At 45.1% G+C, this 16,054-nt stretch overlaps 1 long non-coding RNA gene across 3 annotated transcripts in view; it reads right to left on the reverse strand.

Moving 5' to 3' along the window:
* The window catches only part of LOC103925279, a 66,367-nt gene extending 54,021 nt beyond the window's left edge, over positions 1 to 12,346 (reverse strand). For all 3 annotated transcript variants that reach the window (XR_664029.1, XR_664027.1, XR_664028.1), the window contains exons 1-2: positions 11,895 to 12,346; positions 10,090 to 10,165 (exon numbers count right to left, since the gene is read on the reverse strand). This is a non-coding gene — a long non-coding RNA (uncharacterized LOC103925279). The remainder of the gene's footprint in view (positions 1 to 10,089; positions 10,166 to 11,894) is intronic.
* Between the last annotated feature and the right edge of the window lie 3,708 nt (positions 12,347 to 16,054).

Below are 16,054 nucleotides of genomic sequence, written 5' to 3' on the forward strand. Positions count from 1 at the left end.
TCCCTACAAGAAAAAACACCCTGCAAAACACTGAGAAAGAAATGTATTTGTGTACATTACTATTACTGGGGAATAGAACAGCAGTTCAGACTGGTGTGATCTCAAGATTTGGCAAAATTAAACATCACTTAGTACCAGAGAGACTTGGACATACCAGAGAAAGACCAACAAAGGGACATGAGTATGATGAAGGGAGAGAAGCACATGACATACAGGGAGAGGCTGAGAGCATGCAGGCTTGAGAAGAGCAGGCTTGGGGGGATTTTATCAATGTAAAAGTACTGACAGGGGGAGTAAACGGGGCAGAGCCAGACTGTTCTCAGTGGTGTCCAGTGACAGAACAACAGGTGACAGGCACAAACTGAAATACAGGAAGATCCGTTCAAGCACAAGAGAAAGCGTTTTTACTGTGTTTGACCAGCCTCACAGGGACAGGTTACCCAGGGAGATTGAGCAGTCTCCATGCTCGGGAGATATTCAACACAGCTAACAGTGCTCAGCATGACCTGCACTAGTTGCCCCTGCTTTGAAGAGAAGAGTTGGACTAGATGATCTCCAGAGGTCCCTTCCAACCTCAGCTGTCCTTCAATTCTGTGAGAAGCAGGAAGAATGCAATTTGTTTAGTCTAGAAAGAAAGCTGAGGGTGAGCATAACAGATCCTTTCAAAGACAGCGATCCATGTTTCTTCTCCCCAGTACAGATCAAGTAGTAACAGGGTGCTTTTGGGGAAAGACATAGGTTGAGTTTCTATATGTAGGAGTATCTAAGTGCTGGAACAGACCATGGAATCCCAGCAGCAGTAGATTTAAAGGGGAAAATAGGTGAACAGCCATCAGGATGGCCTAGGTATTACTAATTTTGCTTCAGAGGGGACCTGACTTCCTATCGTATTTCAGTGATTTAAAAGACATCTACCCTCCTCGCCCAATCTTCTGCTCCCCCATAACCCCAAACTTCTGTGCTCCAACTTTTTTTTTTCCTTTCTATCTGTAGCATGTGAAAGGCTCTGAAATGGCTTTGTAAAGGCTCAGAAGAACAATGCATCCTTTTAGAAACACTATTCCAGTTGCATTGGTAGATTTCATTATTTCAGAGCTAGAAAAGCTGATTAAAAAAGTGAAAGTCAACCTTCTGAAAGCTGGAAACACATATTTTCCCCAATTTATACGCTATGGTCAATGAAGACACAATTTAATCCAGCCTATGAATTCCTCAAAAACTGCTTGGAGTTTTCAAAAATTCTTTTTTGGTTCATTTAGTTAAAACTAAAATCTACAGAAGCGTGGCTTTGTTATATGCTGTTCAAATATGCGTGGTTTATTATAACCCAAGGTAAGCTGTTGTCATCTGAATCATACCTATTAGCTTCTCACTCTCCAGCACTTAGGCTAGTATCTTCCTGTCTGGTTCCACAAAACTGTGCAGATCACGGAACAGAAGTGACAAAGCCTCCTGTTTGCCACGTGTTTCTGCAAATCAGCCTGTGGGAAGGCTGGCCACAGTAAGGCACCTTTTGCATTTGAGCAATACTCAACCAATAGTCACCAGACCTGGACCATCGGTAGGGGCTGTAGGATAAGCACACATGTTGCTTACTAGCTTGCCCTCTTCTTCTCTCTGATCAGCTGAGCATAGACATTATGATCCTACCTGGCATAAGCAGGTTGTGGCATAATACGTATACAGTTAAGGAAAAAAAGAGTCAAAATGAAGCTCTAGTGCATGCTGCCAGATGGACCACCTAAGTGAAGGGGAAGCTCTGCCTCCTCTGTCAAGCTCAGATCACTGCCACCTGTAATTTAGGCCCAGCCCTAGATAGCACTAACACTGAAACAAGTCTCTGCTGCAACCATAGCAAGAATCACAGCAAGAGCATAGAAATATTGCACCAATCTTGTAAGTAAAACAATGTCGGGCTTAAAAGCTGCAGTGGCAAACACAGGATAAATATCTAGTAACGTGCACCAGTGGCCAGTTCACTGACATATCTGACATGTCACCACTGTTGATGGCATTACTGCAGGCTCCTGCACACCTGGTGATTATTAATAGTACAAAGGCTTACTTTCATCATTTCCATAGTATAACAGGAATGCATTACTGTAGGTACAGTCACTTTCTCATAGTTTCATTTGAGACACCAAGCACAACTGTTGTGACTCCAATGATTTGGGTCTTGGCCTCAGTGGTAGCAGTTTCACACAGTAAGAGAAGTGAAAGCAGTATCACCAAAAACCTGGTGTTCATTAAGTGCAACTGATTTCTTTTTTGAAGCAAGAGTTTAGGCCCCTTTCTCTGCTGAACTAGAGCTCCTCTACTTCTCCTTGGATTTCAGCCCCTGCTTCAATCCTTCCCACTGCCTCAGGATGCAGAAAGACTGCAAAGCTTCCCTAAGTAATCAGCTGAGGATTCATTTGTAGACAAGGCCACCAGCAGTGTCTCATCACTCACTCTCTGCTCTCCTCTTGGAGAGCTCAGAAGAGCACTGACCACAAACATGTCCAGAGCATCGCTACTCCACAGAGCTGCCAGTCCACGCTGACACACAGGAAAGCTCAGCTCAGCCAGGAGCAGACAGCGGTTTCAGTAAAGTAGCCTATACCATTTGGATGATAGAGCAGAGAATGGGTGGCTTCAGCCTAGACATCTTCAGCAAGTCCTTGCTCAGGTGGAGCCACCACAGCAAGAAGCTGGCAGTGGGCAGCAAGAAGGATCTGTGGACAGCGGTTCTCAAAGGAAGGTGTACAGAGACAGATGGAGAGCTGCAGGAGCCAGAGGGCACAGTCATTCTGTCTTATCATCAGCAGGCCACAAGCCAAAATGACAATGCTCCTTAAAATGACGGAGAAGAAAAATACCCATTAAATTGGGTAACTGGGGAGGGGAAAGCCACCATGACCTTGTTCCTGCCAGCAAACTAGCTGGTTTGAGTCTTTCAGCATGTACAAAGTACACTGGTCCTTGGCAGTAGAAAGCATCACAACTTTTTTTTTTGCCATGCCCTGAGAAAAATCTTTATTCTGTAGGAAGGTTTTGCAATCTTAAAGAAAGCTCAATGGAAGAGACAGGTAAGAAGAGAAATCCAATCTCAAGACTCTGATGAATTTAACTTGTTAGTATAAATGTGTACACTGCACATCCAAGCAGAAATAAAATACCCCAAAGATACCCCAAATGCAGCCTGAGAACAGAAAATTGTTGCCTAGCCAAATACTAACTTCATTCCAACTAATGCCTGCATTTTTATCAGTTACATTGCAAACTGTGAATTTGTTTTCAAGGTCTTAGCACTTTCAAACTCTAAAGTACTCTAGCAAAAAAGAATCAGTTTAATTACCTAGAAGCCAAATCTAGGTAGGTAGGTGGTACAAAGGGCTACTTGAAGCCCTGCCCTGACACACACTATTCACAGGATACACCTTTGTGTGCTTTTTAAATATTTTTTTAAGCGTTCCTTTATTTAAGTCTACATTTGTCTTAATAAACTTATCTTCAATATTGGAAGTGGTGTTTCTGATAATACCATTTCTATTGTTGTACTGAAGTCATGGAGAAATTGAGACTAACATACCCTCTTGAGTGCATTACAAACACTCAGCCTCACCTTGTCCTTTAGAAGGCACATGACAAGTGACATTAGTCAACGTTATGTGCTCCATCACCTCTTGTTTTGTAAGAAAGCTGGAATGCTCCATGCACAATATGGGATGCTATAGGGCAACAGAAATTAAATTAACATGCAAGCTTGTGTCTGTCTAGCTGGTAGGAGATCCATTTGTGCAAGGTTTTAGAAACAGCAAATAAACCCATGGCTACAAATAGAAAACTAGCTTTTGCAGGTGGCAGCTTTTAGGGAACTGGCAATGAGACACAGCCTGTTTTGGTGGCTGACACCTGCTTGTAAACGACTGAAAGGCATGGCCAGATGATAGCTATTGCAAGAGGAGACTGATCATCCCAGCCTAGTTCTCAGTCAGCAAGCAAACAGAATGCACAAACATCTTCTCCCACACCTGCTTGCATTTGTCTCCTGCTTTGCATTTGTCCAGTGTCTGGTCCAATAGGCCTGGTCTTTGGCTGGAGATCCAGCAGTCTCCGGAAACAGAAATAACCACCAGAAATCACCACCATCAGTCTCGCTGGCAGGTTGAACATCAGGGCAACCAGCTGACAGAAAGTCAGCAGTACTCTTATTTACTTCCTTGGACCGGGCAAAGAGCATACACCCAGGCATGGAGGGACCTCACAGGTCCTCCCAGCAGGACCGTGACTCCCACTGGGTTGGCGTAGGATAATGGGAGCGTCTCAGGAGCAAGGGGTCTTTGGAAAGCCCTGTGGCACCAAGGCAACGCAATAAAGCCTGCTCCACCTAGCAGCAAAGGGGAGCTAAAGCTCATGCCTAACAGGTGCAAGGTAACATACTTTACTCTCCTTCACGAGCACATGGAGCCTGCTTTAAATTTATACTAAGATCCTGGGCAATGAAGAGTACATAAGAAGCCTCGAAGAGGCATAATATGACTTCCCTTTACACTACAAACTTTAATCCTGGTGTGACTTCCTATAAGAGGCAATAAAAAGTCTGCTACTGTCATTTTTTTGTTGTTGCTTATATGCCATCATAAATGTGGAAAACACAGAATTATACATAATATCGTTAGCATTTTTTCAACCAAAGGAACTTTTAAAGTAGATAATGGATAGCAACTTGTGTACAAAACAAACAAACCCCCCCTATTGAATAACATACTGGATTTCTTCACCATTGTAAGATGCTTTACTTTCACCTAGCAGACCAGTAAATTGGGTTTGAAACTACTCAGAGGCAGAAAAAAAAAACAGATAAAGCCAACTAAAAACAAGTTATCTTTTTCCATTTAAAAGAGATGGTGTTTCCACTAATGTGGCTAACAGTTGCTAGCCTGTCTCTGTAAGCAAGGACTATCCCCAAGGCTTGCCAAGACCAGCCTAGCAAATCAGAGGTTTCTTGGTTGTGCAAACTGACTTATACTTGAGCGTGAACAGATGTCTTTAATGCCTGTTTGATAGTAGAAATAAAGCATAATCCTCACCAGGCTTCATTTCATGTTATGGACCAAAATCCACACTTAATATTAGCAGGTTAAGCTTGTGCCGGCCTGGAAGGAACATTACAATCACACAGCTGAGCCCCAGGCCTCGTCCCACAACTTCCATCCACCTCCCTTTGCCAGTGCAGCACCAACAGCAAAGCAGGACAGCACCCAATTTGAGGTGGAATAGCAGTACTGAGACTTGGTATAAACCAAGAGGTGAAACAACTCTATGTAGGCTGGCATAACATGTACATATTTGCTTCCGTTACAACCCACGTTGTCTGAAGACCCACGTTGTTGCCAAGATGAAAGTTCAAATGAACTCAAAGCAAAAATAAATAAAAGTAAAGTCAGTCGCTGCTTTACAATTCAAGTTCACGTGAAGAAACCAACCTGTGAATGCAAAATTAGATCAGCCCAGATTCACAACCAGATTTTGTACATAAACAGATCAAGCTTGTTCAATCCTGCAGTCTTATATTGGTCCCATTTTCAGTATTTTTCTAGTTTCGCCATGTTCTTCCTAAACTGTGGACCCAGGAGTGCAGTATTTTAGATGTATTACAATCACACACATACTGTAGCATTCCCCTTGTATTTTCTGTTTTCTCTCCCTGTACATGCAGGGATACACACTTGCAGATACGACATTTGGAATGGCTCTACCTACTGTCAAGGCTTTGCATCACAACTGTTTCCAGTAGTTTATAACGTTGCCAGACTACAACTGTTCCACCTGTATTTTCCATGCCAAGAGTCTGTCTCAAATTGAAGTCTTTGGATTTGCAAAAACCAAATCAGCTATTTTCAAGAACAAGAATAGGGAACAATATACTACTTTAAGCATAAAAACATTAATAACTGCAACCTCAGAGGAGGGTTTGACAGGCAGGCAGGAGAGGAACCAGTAGGCCACAGCCAAACAAAATAGAGAAAGCAAGTACTGCATAACTACTGTACTGCATACACAATGCAAATTCTTCCCCAAGGAATTATGTCAAAACAAGGTTAAATTTGTCATCGGGACTAATACTTTCATTTAATTTATTTTTATAAATCAATCTGCATAGTGTAAGCTGGCATCCTTCACATTTCAATTTTGCTTACAGTAATAAAACTAACTCTGCAAATCATCCCCAGCTATTAGTTATTTTTATATCTAAGAGCACCAAGTGATAGAAGCTTGGCAGGACAGATCTGACTAAGAGAGAGAGAAATTGTTCTACTTCCCAAACACATCAGAACAAGACCATGCTCCATAGCCTGATTTTAAAGCAGTAGGATGAAAGTGACTCAGCCTACATTAAAATTAGAGGTATGACGAGATTGAGACTGCAAGGTAAGTACTGAATTAAATGCGTTTTTACTTGACTTAAAGAAGCTTTTTTGTTAATGCCTGGTAAAGGAAATACTGGAAATCTAGCAGCTTTAAAAGTCTGTGAAACAGTCAAACCTATGAGGAGGTATTTTATGGAACTGTAAGTGCTACCTACCATCATTGCCACTGTAGGAAAGCCAGAGCTGAGAGAGCACGGGAGCTGCACAGGGCAGGGACGGCACCACGGGCCTTGCTCCCTGCAACGCTGTGGCCAGGGAGCATCCCTGCACACACGACACGAGCTGCCAGGGCGGGAGGAGAGGCAAGGCCAGGATGAAACGGGACAGGCGCTGCACCACACCACACACATGCCTGTCGGCAGCCATGTCCCAGCAGCGAGGGCTCCTGCTGACAACCTCTACAGCCGCCTTTGGCTCCTCCAGACCCCCATTTACCAGGATCCTCCTGGTGGTTCCCCCAAGCCGACCTCTTCCCCCCAGGTGCCAGGAAGCCACTGCAGCCCCAGCACCCGCTCCCCCAGTGCAGGAGGGAGATGCTGCAGACAGGCAAGCGCTCACCTCCCTGCTTTTTGTAGAAAGCAACAACCTGAAATGCATGGCATCATCACTCACCAACAAAGCTTTTCTGAAATCCAATACTGACACAACTTACACAGCTGTAAGTCATTCAGCTCAGAGTAACTCTGACAAGTTTTTCTGTATCTTCTATTGCTTCTCTTTGTGCTCAGAGACAGAAGCACAGTGTTTCTGGAGCCTTTTATAATGAATACTTACTCAACCCCACTCCATATATACACACACACACACACACTTTTAATATATATAAACAAATATAAATCCCTCCAACATCTTGAATGCTAGATGAAAAAAAAAACATTAACTGGAAGAGTTCACTAGGCCAAATGACCAAACTAAGATACTCCCATTCCCCTCCTTCCAGATACACTACTCACAGCCAGGAGGAATACATCACAGCTCAGTGTTTCTGCCTGCTGCCTCCCTAGGCTTCTCCTTTCTCTTATAGGAAATCCTCCAGCTGGCCCTGTTTTGTTCTGTAGTGCATTTTAAATTCAGCTTCTTCGCATCAATTGAATTCAGGTGCATGCAGGCATTTGCTACCTGCATGTGGGTGTTGCTCCTGGTGAGATATCCTTGCTTTCTTCATTGCCTATGTTTCCTTCTAACAAATCCCTAACGAGAAAATTAGAAGCAAAAGCAAATAGAGTAATTCTTTCAATTATTTTCTGCCTTTCTGCAATATATATATACACACACACATTCTTTAAAGAAATGTGAGAAACCAACTACCACCAAAGGACTCTGCGTCTCCCAACATGAATTAACAAAGTCCTGCCTAAATTCATGTTGAATGGTTTGCACAAATAACTGTTGCAGTCTTCTCCCTAATAGGAGGACACAGGACAATACTGTAATAAATTACTATTCCATCCATACAGTCAGTGCTGGCTGTCTCCCTGCACCTCTAGTACAAGCCCAGAGAGTCACTGAGCTGCTAGTGAGCAGCACTGGCACTGTACTCTGGAGGTCAGAATGACAGGCAGAGCCTGGGTGACCAGCTTTTTAGGCATGGGTCATTTTTACTAACCCAGTACTGAATGGCTGTGGTGCATAAGCGAGGATGAGAAACCACAGGCCACCAGCATTTTGATGCTAACAATTTTAAAAAATCAGCAAGACTAAATCACAAAAAATCTGTTACTGACTGGACAATACAGAGTCTTGTTTATCTGGATGGACATGCGTGAAATACAGGTACCACTATAAAACTAATTTGCACCAGCCACTTGTGAACTGTGTTCCAGTCTGAATATGCTCTGCTTCAACAACGACGGCAGTTCATCTCACACTGTATGGCCCATTATGACAACAGGGGGATCTAGCTTTGCTCCGTCTGGAGCACTGGAATTTTTTATTTCCCCAAACCTTTATGCTTAAAAGCAAAATTATTTACAAATCAGTGTCATAAAATACCATGGGCCAAATTTTACTCTAGACATTAATTCTGTGGAGACTTAAGCAAATGCACATTGTGTCTTTCTAAAGTTTTCCTGGGAAGGGTCATGTCCATAACGGGCACTAGGCTCTCAGAGATAAGGGGATGTAGTACATGAAACCAGGTGTCATGCTGTATACCGTGGCCTGGGATGCTTGTGGAAGGGGACACTTGGGTTTGAGCCACTACTGATGTGCAGTTCAGTATCACTTAATATGTCTGAGCCTTGTGTAACAAAAGAGAAGGGGCAGAACTTCTTGTAAAATGTTTGGCTGAAAGCATTGCTCGTAGGAAAAATAATAATGGGGTAGAATTTGATAGATTGAGAGACAAAAGGAATTTTCAGAAAGGAGGAAATTCTCCATTCCTTGGCTGGATACTATGTTCCCATTTTTCTGCAGGAAAGTGCTTTTTGTGTTTGATAAGGGAACATTTTATGTATTGCTTTCTGTCCATCATCTACTGGAGAACAAACTCCATCATTAGTCCTTGCACTGAGTAATACTTTGCTTTACTGAAATGCATACGTTTGTGCAGTAAAGTACTATGATGTTTAAATAACATACATGGGATATTACCACTGTGACAGCCTGGTGTTTGAAAGGGGTGCTCTCCCCATGGCCCGGGAGGGACATTAGAGACCTGACAGTAATGGGGTGTGCAGAGCTGTAATAACTGCTGGCACCATGCGGTGTGAGATGGCCCAAAGCCGCCAGCCCTGCCAGCACCCGGGCACTCCTGCCACCATCTGCACCCGGGATTTCTGACTTAGCAGAGTGATACAAAATATACTGAAAACACAATACAAATGTGAGTTAGCAATTGCAATACACAGTTCGGTCACCATACCAGTGTGATTCCCATTACCGGTCTCCATAATGTGCTCACCGCCATGACAGTGGCTATCCCCAGTCGCCAGGAGGGAATATGTGGGTTGATGCCAGCTCAAGCCCATTGCTCTCTTTGAAATTCCTCTGCTAGTTATTTAGATGTTTTACTCTAGGTTGGGCTGAGCCACTTAATCCCCCCCCATGCCAGTGTGGCTAACTCAGGGACACATTCACACCCCCAGTTGATCCACTCAGCTGTTGATAGCTGGTTATGTAAACCAAAGGCCACCCTCCGGTCCCCTTCACGATGAGATAATGTCAGCTTCTTTGCACTACTCTCTGAGCATCGTGTAACCCTTGTCCATCTACACCGAGCGCTCTTCCCCTGTGGGGCTTATTCAGAGAGCCACCATCCACCCCGTGAGGCTTATTCAGTCACATGCTTTCTAGAAAACCTGTCTGTTGCATCAACCTGTCGAAGGGGGAGGCTACAAATTGGGAACAACTTGCAGGGTGCGCAGCATGGCCTCTCCCAAAGGGATGCTTCTGTAAATGTCAGATGTGATTTTGTGGCAAAGCTTTACACCCTGACCCCTCATCCTCCACAAGGCTAAAGGAGGCTGTGTTCTTGGCAGTCCCTGTATTCACCTCCTGTGTGGTAGGGTGGGGGTGTGACTCTCCCCTCGGTCGTGCAGAGCCTGGCTGGAGCTGCATGACTCAACAAAAGGGCTGGTGGGTCACCCAGGAGTCACGCGAGGAGCGCCTGACCCTCCCGTCTCTTGCACCCAGCCCTTCCACCTGCCTCCACTGTGAGGAGTGCAGGACTGCTTACCCGGCAAGGCACCCACGGGTCTGCATCTCACCACTTCGGTCTCCCAGCAAGGCAACGGCAGTTCCTCCAGAAGTGTCTCAGGGAGAAAGAAAATGCAGTTCAATTACTTGATGTGACCTATTCAGATACGCTGAATTTTGAGGGGCAAAGCCTGTCGGGTTCTGTTCATCCAGCCAGTCCTTGCTTTCACAAGGCCGTGCGGGGACTGCAAGAAAGCATTGATTATGCATGTTTCATAGCAAGCTACTGTTAAGAGGGTGAATAGGAAAACCAAACCCTAGGAGGCCGGCTGCTGGTACAGCTGGAGGGGGTGAATCACTCTTGTTTCAGAAGCAGTATCCTTAGCCTGAAGCTAAAAGAAGCAAAATAGGGAGTAAGGTAGGGCACTTGCTCAGAAGAATATCCTCAGCTGGTTTTTTTTTGTTTGTTTTGTTGTGGGTTTTTTTGATGCTTGACAGCTATTACCACTAAATAGCAGAACCTGTGACAATACAGAGAATATAATTGTTTTGCTCTGAGAATATGGGGCAGCATTTTCACCAAACAAGAATGGACGTGTTGGGTTGTTTTAATTCCTGGCATAGCTGGGCATGTCTTATCTCCGGCTCGAAAAAATGGAAATGCATAATGAAGACAGCCAGTTGTCTTGTTAGGTAAGTACACACAACTTTCACCACAGGATAGGAATTGTTGGCAAGATGTGGTATCAGTACAGAGAAACTTAGTATTGCCAGCTGAATAGATCTGTCACATTTCTTTCTGCAAATGTTATGTCTACTACTACTACAAATAGCACAGCTGAGTGATAAAACTTAAAAAATGTGAAAAAATATTTTCTCTATTTTCAAGTCTGTCTGCCTTGTGAATCTGACAGCATTTTGTTTTGTCAAAGTCATGTTTCAGGCCCATGGGGCCAGCACTTCTCTGACCTTTACACCCATGCTCATCTTTAACAGCAGCAGAGCTTGAACAGACTTTGCAGCAACTCATACAGGACAGAGAAGGCAGTTTAACTAGAAGGAAATAGGAATAAGGTAACCTTATACAAGAATATTGCCCTTAAAACACTGGAACATGCTCTTTAATGTCTGCTGGCTAAGGCCTAGCCCTACAGAGATAGAAAGAATTTCACATTGCCAGAACCTTCCTTCCACGAATAGTCACACTGATTTCATGTACTTCTTTAGGATCAGGTCTTAGATGACACTATTTTTAACTACATGAAGAACAAGCAAGTCTAAAACACCTTAACCCTCCAGCTCAGTCTATATATATTTTAAAGCCATTCTAATATGCACATAATTAATGCGTATATTACTCAGCAAAGAGTAAACAGCAAGTGCTGCAGTAAGTCTCATGTCACTAATTTCATTACTGTACAGAAATATGCTACTGTAAATTACTACATTATGGTGTGTTATAAATAATTAAAACTAAAACTGCAATTGACAAAATGAATGAAGCAAGAACATTCTGTAACCCTGTGTTCTTAATAATTTTCTAATTTGAGTAAAACACTAAATCTGAGTCTGTTTAAGCACAGGAAGGAATTCATTAGTATCATTTATTAATTTGGAAAGCACCTCAGTCACAAAAAAATTAAAACATGTTAAAACCTACACATAAGCCACTCTCAGATAAAACATCAATCTGCATGCCATACAAAATAAACCGGTCCTTTGTCATCTTTCATAGGTCTCCGAGGTGAAGCCGAAGGGAGCATATCACAGCCGTGGTGACCCACCCAGGACAAAGCTCTGCTGCTGACTGTGGGACATCAAGGCCTAAGAAAGAACCCATCCTACCTGGTATCAGAGGACGACGGAAAGAGATGGGCTTCTCCAGTCATCCCAGTTGACGCCACTTGATGCTCAAGCAGGTAAACAAGAACTATGTGTTTCTCATCAGCCAGGGTCTTCCACAGCAATATGTGCTTTACAGCATTGCAGGCAAGACTGATAGCTGAGTGCAGGGCACAGAGTCAGGAAGAATAGGTTCTGCTTTGGCATGTGAATTTAGAGCAGTTCAGCTTTTGAGACCTAGAGATGAGAAGAAACAGATAGGTGAACAGCGTATGAGTAATATCACTGTATCTTTTAGAGGGATTTTAAAGCAGACCAAAGATGCTTTTATGCAACTTCTTAGAACTCTGCTTGCTCCATTACTTCAATCAATAGCAACTGTCAAATTGTTTTTGCAGAGGCTTTCTGGTTTATTTATTTTTATTCTTTAGTTTCACTGAAATAGCAGGTCTCTTTTTTTAGATAGACTTAAAAGGGGCTGACAAAACCTGCTGCTTCATTATCTCCAGGTGAATTCTGTAGAATAGCAGAATAGCTTCTTCACTCCTTTCAGCTTCCTGCTGTCTTCTCTGAAGTACCACAGAGCTTTCCACCTGCCTTTTTTTTTTTCTTTTTAATTTGTTGGTCTTTATTTACAGGACAAAAAGCTTTATCAATTAATCTACTGTATATGCTGTCTGCGCTAGCCCTGACCTTCATCAGAATGGAGAACAATCCCTACTGACAAGTTAGGGCCAGATCCTGCACTGCTTCCTTGCAGTGCAGCACCATGGAGGTGACTGTCATTGCCCACCTTCCCCCTCCAAAGCAGCAGGTGGGATGCTGAGGGATGAAGTCCCCAGGATGAACCTTCATGGGGAACCCATTCCCCATGTGGAGAGGGCCCTGACCCTGTTTCTGTAGCCTCCAAGAAGGGGGTTCCTACATCTCCGGAGTCCACCACGGCATGGAAGGTTCCTTATTGGTGCTGGCTCAGGTGGGTCCACAGGCATCCCTGAGCTGTTGGCTGGATGGTAGACTGCACCCACCTCCCCATCACTGTAAAAGGGGAGAGGCGGAAGGGAAAAGCTTTAAATATCTGCATAACCTTGACTTGTACAGTTACATTGGAGCACATGGAAATCATAAGGGACAGGAATCCTGTTGCTTCAGTGTAAGGCAGCTTCCACCTGGCAGAGTGGGGGCATGAACAGCAAGTGAGAATGGCCCAGGGGAAAAGCTCATTTGTAACTGCCCTGTGACAGTGGGAAAAAGGATCCTCCACCCATCTGCTACTGCCTACACTCGCTATGGCACCCTTACTTGGAGGCTGAGCAAAGGACCTAACAGCCTGTTCTGGTACAAGACACCCCACAGGCTACCCCAGGGAGTCTCTGGACCATATGAGGAGATTCGTCAGGCACTGGGCGATGCTGGGAGAGAAGAGGATGCTCCTGCAGGGATGCACTTCCCTAGGAGATCTTGACTTCTGGACAAAGCCTTGTAGCTGAGAGCAGAAGCGTGTAATACCATCCTGCCATGGATGAGGACACCGGTGGGTCTGCACTGGGTATAAGCAAGGACAGTTTATAATTCTCACTTTTTTATAATAATGACGGATTAATCTTGTCTTTGCTGCACCACCAGGACAGAATAGCTGACATAAGACTCCTCCAAGGTGCAATGGGGGAGCTGTATGAGCCAGAGATTGTTAAGCACACAGTTAACTCCCACAGACCGACTACTTCCTTCTTTTTTTATAGCCATTTCTTTAGGCAAGTCTCTCCTGGTATTTTAAAAATTCATTTTAATCAATTTAAAATTAATAAAGAAACAGTGAAATCCTTAGGGCCTGAAAGCTCCAATCTCTGCCACACTGGAAGTGATGAGTCAGCTCCAGCACGGCCTGCCATGGAGCCTGCTGAGGGACGCCTCCGACAAGCTGCTGCTGCGCTGAATTAGGTCACTTGGTTTGCTATTTACAGAGAGGCAACCGTCTCTGCAATTGGATGTTTCCTTCTTTCTGATGTGAAAGAGCTGCTGTACTCCGAGGGCAAAACCGCCGGTGACACCTCGCTGTCACCACAGATGCTGTGGCTCTGTCCTGTGCACTTACCAGGCAGGAGCATGACTGAGCCTCTCTGAGAGGAGCGAAAGGACTGCGGCCGCCAGCAGCAGGACACGGCGACACGCAGGGTCCCATCCCACTCTAAAGTGCCGCGCGATGTCTCCTCAGAGGGACTCCGGACTCCTGCCCTGGTTACTAACCCATGGTCTGCTCGGGCCAGGAATAAAAACCAGCAATCCTGAGAGCCAGTCCTCTGGCTCATGCCTCCGCCCAAATCCAAGACTGACGCCCAGGCCCAGCTCCGCTTGCTTCACAAGAGAACACACGCTCCCTCGGCGCCAGAGCAGAGCCACAATGCTTCCTCGCTAATCATCCGGGTCTAATTGCCGTGCCACGGTCCTAACAGGCAGCTCCTACGGCAGCTCTCCAGGGGATTAACATTAAGCCTCTGCTTTGTATACTAATGCGGCACGTGAGGAAAAGCAGTTCCCACCCTGTGTGCCCACAGCACGTGAGCCACGCAGGCCGGTCACCAGCATGTCTGTGGGCCATGGCAGCGCTTGGATGCCAGCACCCCAGCAGGGCCAGCCTGGGGCAGCAGCAGACCAGATGGCAGCGGGAGGCTGGCATCCGTGGGCTGTAGGCAGAAGAAATGCTCTGCCCTGCTCCCCATGCCCAGTGCCAGGGGACGAGGGAGGCTGAGGAGCTGTTACAGTGCTCTTGCAGCATGAAAGTTCCCAGCTTGCAGCAGGGGAGCAGGAACAGGACTAACGGAAGGGCAGAAGCCCTAGTAGTCTGCTCACAACATCCCTGCGTTTGGTCCTCTCTACCTGCTGACAAGGCTCAGGCTTCCCCAGCACACCCCTTCTTGGGCACCCTAAGGAAGGGCACAGGGATCCCCAATGCTGAGGGCCATTCCCTAAAGGTGTGTGATGCGACTACTGTTCCCCTGGGCTCGGAGAAGGGGGACAGGAAAGCTGTATGCCAGCCCTTTTGGGAACAGCCAGGCTCTGCTGGAAGCAGAAAGGCTGCCCATCAGCTGGCAGCTATGCTGAAAAGCAGATCTGAATCACCACCAGCTTACAGCATGTATCTGAAAACATCGGTGACCCACTTTAGAAAAATCAAGCGTATATGTCCCACGACAGCCGGCACCACCTCCGCATCTCTGCCCAGCTCCGTTCCGGCATGGAAAGGACTGGCCAGATGGGAAAGCAGAGAAGTCAGCTCAACTCCCTTGCCCTGGCAGCCTCCATGGCCCAAACTCTCCTCTCAGGCTCCTCGATTTTGTTCCTAGGTGCGGTTCACCTTATGTCAGTTATTCCTCCCCTGTGCTGGAGCAGCAAGAGAATCAGACACAGTGAGGGTCTCCCCTCGGCGAGAGAGGAACATGCAGTGCTCGGCTGGGCTGTACAACAGGGAACAAACAGTCACAAAGAACTGCTTGCGCTTTCTCAAAAGAAGCAGTTTCACTTCCCCTACAAGCAGTGGCTCCAAATAACAAGATGCCTTGAGTAATTAACTGAATGTTCTTTGGATAGAGCTTGTAAAAGGAGCTTATACATATTAAACAAGAAAGAAAGATCTACTGTCTATAACTTGTTCTTTACTAACAAACAAAAGGCTTGGACTGAATGCATTTTAGAGCAAACTTTACAAGGACCTTACGCTGAAATTATTCAATAGAAAGAACTGAACAAAGTCCAGGGCATTTGTGAGGGGTTGACCACAAAAAGCAAGGTTTGTGGACCGTTTGTTTGTTTTTTTAAGAAAATCAAATACTCCCTCTTCTTTGGCATTAACATGACAGAGCTGTAAAGGCTTTGCAGTAGCACTGCATTAGCCTCCAAGAAACACACAAAACAACTGCTCCCTTAGCTAGATCAGCTGCTAGAGCAAGTGTTATAGTTGCCATTATCAGAGCTGAAAGTGGAAATTCATTAATGCACTGAAGGACAAAGGATCTTCTCTGTAACAAGGGCCTGTACAGCGCTAGGTGCTGGGACTGCAGTATCTCTGCATCCTGACATATGCTTGCCCAGCGTAGCCTGCTGTTGCATCGGGAGAAGTAATACTTTGGTAGTAAGGCGAAACAATTCTACTCTATGAATCGCTA

This window comes from Pygoscelis adeliae, unplaced genomic scaffold, assembly GCF_000699105.1.
Source record: "Pygoscelis adeliae isolate BGI_AS28 unplaced genomic scaffold, ASM69910v1 Scaffold241, whole genome shotgun sequence".
Taxonomy (NCBI): Eukaryota; Metazoa; Chordata; class Aves; order Sphenisciformes; family Spheniscidae; genus Pygoscelis; species Pygoscelis adeliae.